Raw genomic sequence first — 7,609 nt, 5'->3', positions numbered from 1 at the left:
CTAGTTTAGCCTAAGCTGCTCTGCTATAGCTACCTCTATCAGCCTAAGCTGCTAGAACACTTTTAATCTACTAGTAAGGGATAACTGGACCTGGCACAAGGAGTAAGTACCACTAGGTACCCACTATAAGCCAGGCCAGCCTCCTACAGTTCTCCTTGAGGGAGCAGCCAGACAAAAAGTAGACAAGTGTGACGGAAGCTACAAGTGCATGATGAGTCGCAATAACGTCTTCCCTAATGTTCTATACAACTCTCTAAGAAAATCTAAACCATTCCATCAACACTTCTGCATGTCCTTTGCGACAAACAGCTTTTCACACTCTATTATAAATGTGGGCTTGTGGTGGCTGTTTTGTGTTATAATAGTGTGTCTGCATAGTTGATAAGACAGATTGAGGAGAAGTGCAATACAACTTAATAACACAACACAACACAACTTCACAATAAAACAATAAATAAGACAGCAAAAAATACTGCCACACACCAACAACGCAATAATACAAATACACAAGAGAATATCACTGTTAACACACGAGCCCAGCAACCATTCATCACAAAATTTTGCACTGCCCATGCCTTAAAACAACACCTCCCAAGCTTACTGTACATGGTCCTGTTCTAGTCACTTCCTTTTTTAGGGTCGAGCCTGCAATAGCATGCGCTAGCTCATGTGTATAGCTTGCGAGACGCTGTTGTAGTTAGAAAAGGGCTTGAAGCCCACCTGTTGCTTACTGTTTGTTGGCTCATCTTTACAGCCTCGTAATTTGTCCACTTCAGGCCTGACATCATTTCCAGTCTGTCCATGGAGCAGGGTCTAAGCGCTGATTGATTTCACTTAATTAGTGCCCGTCCGCTGCTCCCGATGTGATTGAGGCACTATTTCTTCCACTGTCCCCCTACTGCTACCTCGTTAGCATTTTGTTCTTGTTTTGTTTTAGGCAAGACATTACAGCTATTTACATGAGCACCCGATTACATAACATGAGTTTAGATTCATTTTTTTAATGATGGGGCGATTTAGTGATTTGCCACTAAGCACAGGATGTTGAGTTAACGCAATAATTATTTTGTGCAATCCCTTTGTGACCGACCACTCTGAACTCGGTCTATTGGGTCTCTGTTGGCATGCTGGCTTTCTTATGGGCAGGCCTAGTCTAACCGAACAGAACGACAAACAGCATGTTCCGTAGCTCAGATTACAGCAGCCAGTAACCCGGACCGTACATCATTGTGTGGTGCATCACTTCCTGTATCTCCTCTGCTTCCCTTCCTGTCCCTGTGTCCGAGGACCTCAATTCCTTGTACTGGTTGAGCCATTGGTTGTTTCTCATTGTGTTTACTGAGTGCACGTTGTGTGCTTAGGGCTCAACCTCTTGAGCTACCAACTGAACAATCTCTTTTCTAGTGTTCTAGCCTCCAGCCCTGTTTCTCTGTGCTGCCAGGGGCTAGGAATGCGAAGAATGACTAACCTGCAGACGAGACCTGCCTTCGGGCTTCTTCACACATGCCCTTTTCTCCAAACAACATGACTTTTGGCATGCCTGAAGGGCTCTCAGAGAGCAGGGCAAATCCTTCCAGTTGGTAATGGCCAGGCTTCTGCGAGATTGCTATTGTGGACCTTTCGGGTAGTATTTGTCTCTTAGCTGTAACTACACTACCTGGACATAACACAGTCACTGTTTTTTCTCGTGTTGTGCTAAATAAGCCTAGCTGATTAATGTTAAATTTTTATGTATCCAACCACAAAGGACTAATGAGAAAAAAGTTCAAGGTATTTTTTGTGTATTACAACTGCCTATTATTCGTATTTGTATTTTATTTAAACACATGTTTGGTCAATAAAAATCATTACATGAAGAAAAGAGAGAAAAAGAAAGAGAAGAAAAGAAGAAAAAGAAAAGGAAAACAACAAAAAAAAATCGTAAATACAGTAATAATAACGATTTGAGTTCAAATGTTTCAGCTAAGTTACGGAGTACTACGACATTACTTGTAGGCTGATTGTGCGTGTTTGTCTCACTTGTTCAGTCTCTTGAAGAAGGCGCCCTAATTTATCCAAGGATTTAGCCAGTCTGCAGCTGTGCTGTACGTCGTCCCCTTTAAAGCCTGCCAATATCACCGGTCTCCATCTGCGCAGCCACCTATGAAGCCAAACTGGTCGTAAGAGCCTGTTACGATCTGAAGTGATGCTTTTGCATAGGCATATCTGATGGATCAGCATTTCCGGAGCCAGCCCGCATAATCGACAGGTGTCAGTCATGTTGACTCTCGTCCACCTTGGAAGGTGGGCATAAATTGGAAGGCAGCCTATTCAATATTTCATAAAGACTGCTTTAATCTGTGGATTAACTGCTGCTCCCAGCTATAGTTGTGGGATTAGAGAGCCGTATGATGATAGCACCAACCAGGTGTGGCTTCGTTTCGATAAAGCCTCTTTGTCCTGTAGATGTGAGAGAGACTTAGCGCTTACTTTCGTTGCACGTTCGAAATGCTGTGAGCTGAGTTGGAGTAGTTGATCTTCCAGGCTCAATGTTGTCAAGGAGAACTCGAGGTAGAGGCGGAAGGCGGAAGTTGGATCCGAAGTTATTTCCACCCCAAACAAGAGAGCTTAATGAGCCTTCTTTTGCTACCTTGAGCTTATGGCTTAGGTTGATAAACACCTCTTTCCTTGCTGGAGACTGCCTTATCAAGCCAAGTTCTAGGCGAATTGGGCCGGTGAAACATCATTTGGTAAGCTGAACAACCTTTTGAAGAGCTTAGTGATCATTTTGTCCAAGTGGTCGTCGCTACGGCCTCTTAGAACTTCGCTGCCATATGTGATTGTTGGTATTAATTTGGCTTAGATGACCTTTAATAGCTGCAGATAGGTTGAAGCACCAGTTGCCTTTTTAACATTGTGGAACGCAAATGCAAACGAGGTGGATTTCCGACTGATGGACTCCAGATGGGGTTTGAAGGAGCCACTGCTGTCAAGAAGAACCCCTAGATATTTGTATTTGCGCACTGTTTCAACCTTATCATTTCCCAAGTAGCACTGATGTCGCAGCCGTCCAATCATCTTAAAGGGCATGATTTTTGATTTATTCAAATTAATAAGGAGAGCATTTTTTCCAGAGAATTCCGCTGTAGAGTTAAGTAGCCTCTGCAGGCCTATTCTAGTGTGGCTGGAAAGGATGAGATTGTCGCCGTACATCAAGCTTGTCATGACAGTTTGTCCCAGCCTTGTTGAATGTGAGTTCACCTTGTCCAGTTATGCTGGTAGGTCAGCCAAAAATACATTGAAAAGAAGGGGTGAATGTAAACATCCCTGACGCAGACCCTGAAGAATGAGAATTTTCCTGGAAAGGTGCGTCCCACCACGCAGTCTGACCCTCACCCAGGTATCTGTGTGGAGAAGGACTATTGCTTTCAACAACTAGGAGGGAATGCCCCAACTTGTTAGTTTAAACTAGAGTTTCTCTCTTTCTACTCGATCAAATACAGCTTTATAGTCTATAAGCAAAAGAAAGAGGGACTTCTTGGCACGTTGGCATTGGTCAAATAATAGTGCGACGGCCATGAGGTTGGCAGTTGTGCCCACCCCTTTTGAGAATCCAGTTTGGTTAAACGGGATCAGGTTGTTGACATTAGCCCAGGTTTTGAGCTCTTCTAAGAGAATTCCTGCAAAGATGTTTGATTAGACATCTAGGAGTGCTATTAATCTGTAATTTGCTGGGTCATTAGTCACACCCCCTTTATAGATGGGGGTGATAGTTGAGCCTCTCCATACTTGCAGGATGATGTTGGTAACAAGAAAGCAATTGTAGAGTGTTGAGAGATGTTTTGCCCAGAAATCTGGGTCCTCTTTGTACAGGGTGGCAGATATACCATTGGGTTCTGGTGCGCCCTCATTCTGGCACTTAATAATTCTGATCCTCGCACTTTCTGAGGGAACTGAAAAGCAGCTGCGTTCTTGTTTTGGAGAGCCGGTGGAGGTACAGGTTGATGCTTTTGCCTTGCTTAAAGGTCGCTTAGTCGAAAGGCCAAAATGGTATGAGAGATACTGATACCAGGTGGGCTCAGAGATTTAATCATGGTGAGAGAGTGTATTGCAGAGCTTAGGCTGTTTCTAAGCCTCCAGAGCTGTGCATGCCGATTTGTCTTTGATGCCTGCAAGAGTTTTGCTGCTAGGGCAGCTGCCTTGTCTCTTCGATGTGTCCATAAGTGGCCCCTTAGGCCTGTCTGGAGGTAGATACCAGTGCTCTCAAGGCTTAATTCCTAGGTTCTTTCTGAAGACCGCGGAGGATGGAATTTAAGTTCCGTTTAAGTGTGTTTGTGTACCGGCTTTGTAAGCTGTGGGGTCTAGTTCCTTGAAGCATGGAACATTATTGACTAGTTCTTCAATATTCTCTTTCAGCTGACATGCAGCTTCTACTTTCTAAGTTTTTCCCAGTGGGATATAGATGTTCATTAGGGCTAGATGAAGGGTGGATGGGCCTTGGGTCACAGTAAGAAGAACTGTCAACAAATTGCTGCACGTTAATGGAGACGTATGATGGAGCCCCTTCATTGTTGAACTGAGATATGTGATGAGTCCACCACTCAAGCGCCCAAAGCGATCCCTCCTTGTTGCCGGGACATGATAGATCACAAATCCTGTAATTGCATGTGGGGATTCTGTCCATGTTTCTTGCAGCATTATTATCTGGAATGATGTTAGGTACTTGAGTAGGCACTTGTCCTCCAGTTTGTCAAGTAGCTCATTGATATTCCAGGAACATATTGCAAAATTGGACTTGTCCTCTTCGTTGCTGATGTTTAGCACGTCCCATCATGATTGCCTTGATCCTGTGCTCAGTGCGCTGGGTAACCAGCTCAAGTCGTTAGAGAAGGATGGTGCCCCAGAGCAGGGCGGGGATGCTGAACTGGGCCATGCCATGCCGTGAGAGTTCTTTGAATTCTTTGAGGTCCTGTTGGAAACACTGGATGATGGTTGAGACCCTTGACCACCCTGCCGATTTAATAGAGGTTGTGGATAAGCAAGGTGTATCGCTGGGGTTATATGTATCCCCCAGCTCCTGAGTGTAGTGCCTACTCCAGGCACTTGTTCTGCTACCTCTGCAAAGGTCCACGTAGCTTTGGTTACTTCATTCATCTGGGGTGCCAAGGGAGGGATAAATGCCACTGAGACCATGTCCTCAGAGGTGAGATTTGCGGTTTCGGGGAGCTGTCCTAACAACCATAGAATGTTCCCACGGTTCAGCAGGTCAAATGAGCCTCTTGATCTATATTCCGGGTGCAACAAGGTTTTTGTGGAGCTTGGGTCATTGTTGCGCAGGATCAACGGAGAGCTCGTAGGGGCTATTTGCGGCTGGAGCATCATATGGCTGGTCCTGCTTTGAGGTCTGCAAGCCTCGAAAGTTGTTGGCGCTGTTGATGTGAAGTCGCTCTCCTGCGACCTCTCCCTGGGCTTTTTTTGACTTACTACGTTCTGGGTCAGTTGGACCTGGTGAGATCTTTTATCAAAATTTGCTATAACAATAATGGGCACATTTGATGAAGTACATTTGTCGGTGAATTTGATGGTTCCCGGAGAAGGGGCCCGGGACATGCCTCCTTTGGCAATGATGTTACTACTAGAATCATCAACGGAGGCGCCTTCTCGGGATTGGCTTGGTGGAAAGGTGGCACTGGAGCGGGGAGTTGGCTTGAGAGAACAAGATGACCCACCCTTAGTTTCCGATGTGTGTACTTGAGTCTGAAGACCTGAAGGAGAGCAGGACGATTTTTTGGGACCCCCTACCTGGCTACTGAAGAAGGAAATTATGTTCTTGTTTCCTCCCTTTCCGTTGGCATTTCTTATGGAGTGGGGGTGGCGAAATCTTTTTAGCTGGGGTGTCAATTGTGGCATGAGGAAAAGGGGCCCCAAGGCTGGGAGGGGGCCCCGAGATGCTTGGTGAGTCTGAGTTCTGCAAGGAGATTCCAGGGAGCTGTGCTGCTTGATTGTTCACTAGCGGTTGGTGGCCATCCGTAGGTTCCTGTAAATAGGGCTTGGAAGGTTCCAAGGATGTGTCAGACAGACACGTTGTTGAGGGCTGCAGAGGGTTGTCACTCATTGGGTTGGAGGCGAGTCTGAGAGCAACCGCCTCGTTTTGAGCAAGTGCTCTTTTCAAGTCCTCAAAGATGCTGCTTAAAGCTCCTGGTAGAGGGCTTATTTTATCCTAGATTGAAGAGCAGGTACAGGGACAGGCAGGTAACCAGGAATCTGCAGAGTTCTGAGCTCTGACTATCAAGTTATTTGAGTCAATTCCTGAAGTAAAAACTGCTAATGTGTTTAGCAATTTGATTTGGGTGTCCATTTTGGTGGACTGGAGGTTTAAGGCTTCAGTAGTAAGGTGTAGGGTACTCTGTAGGGTTTTCAAAACTGTTGGTATATCTGGGGCAATGGCAATCTCAGAAGGTATGTCGACCCCCAGTTAGGGCCTAGTCTTAAAGCAAGTTGCTGCAGTTGAGTGCGGGTAAGAGCAACAATGACTCGGCCCCAAGGCGCCTAGCCCATCTCCATCACTGTATACTGCCACCATTGCTTCCCATTCCAAGGAGGTAAGCAATGACGGATTTTGCTGCAAGCAGCTTGCTGGTTTATCCCAGGGAGCAGAGCATCTGAGGGATGCAGAGCTGGCGAGGGGTAGTTCGAGGCGGGGTCCATCCATTGGGTGCTTTGGATGCTTTAACGAGCCATGGCCCAATTTTGGGTCTGCTTGCACTGCGCTGGGGAGACTGTCGCAGGAGCAGGCTTTTGGTAGATGGTTCGGGCCTATTACTTGCACGCCAGTATTCCAAAATAGCAAGCTGCCTGGTTTCAGTTTTTCGTGTTTTGCTGTGGTGAGTTCCATAGCACTTTTTTGCTATTCATATATGTGATCTTTCGAGTGAAAATGTATCAAGAGAACAATGTGGTCTATGTGTTATTACATACAGAAATTCACCTCACAAATCTTTTTTCACCTTGGAATCATAGAACCTTCTTTTACATCACCTTCAGATGCACTCTCTCTTCTGTCATGCTCTGGGACTCAAGTCTACAATGTCTTGGGTACTTTGCAGTCCATCCTAGGTGATCTCTTCTCTACCCCCACTTCTGTGCTCCAGTCCATCGTAACTACGATAGTCTTGTCCCCATCTCCCAGTAATCTTTAATGCTCATCCGATATTCCCACATCTTCCTCTCCAAACCCTCCAGGTGTACCTTTTGTCATCTCTTTGTTGTTGAAAAGGGGCATGCTATTGTATTCAATAGGCCCCTATCTACTGTTCAGGGTTAGGGCCACAGTTTTGGCCCTAACCCTGAACAGTAAATCAATAGCGTCAGACATTCTGATGCTATTGTCCTACCCTGTGCCATGGTGCACAGTATTTTAAATACAGCACACACATGGATGTATTGGGGGGGGGGTGCAAGAAAAGTGGTGCTACATTTCATTTCGCGCAACTTTTCTAAATCTGGCCCAGTGTCTTTCATCCATGTGTTTTGGTTTGGAGTCTAGGGGAGGTATGTGGTTGTATGAGGTGGATGTATGTGGTGTTGAGTGGAATTATGTGGATTGTCTTGGAATTGTTAGCTGTGGAAT

The sequence above is a fragment of the Pleurodeles waltl genome, chromosome 4_1, assembly GCF_031143425.1.
Source record: "Pleurodeles waltl isolate 20211129_DDA chromosome 4_1, aPleWal1.hap1.20221129, whole genome shotgun sequence".
NCBI classification, from domain to species: Eukaryota; Metazoa; Chordata; class Amphibia; order Caudata; family Salamandridae; genus Pleurodeles; species Pleurodeles waltl.
Note: the sequence above shows the minus strand (reverse complement) of the source record.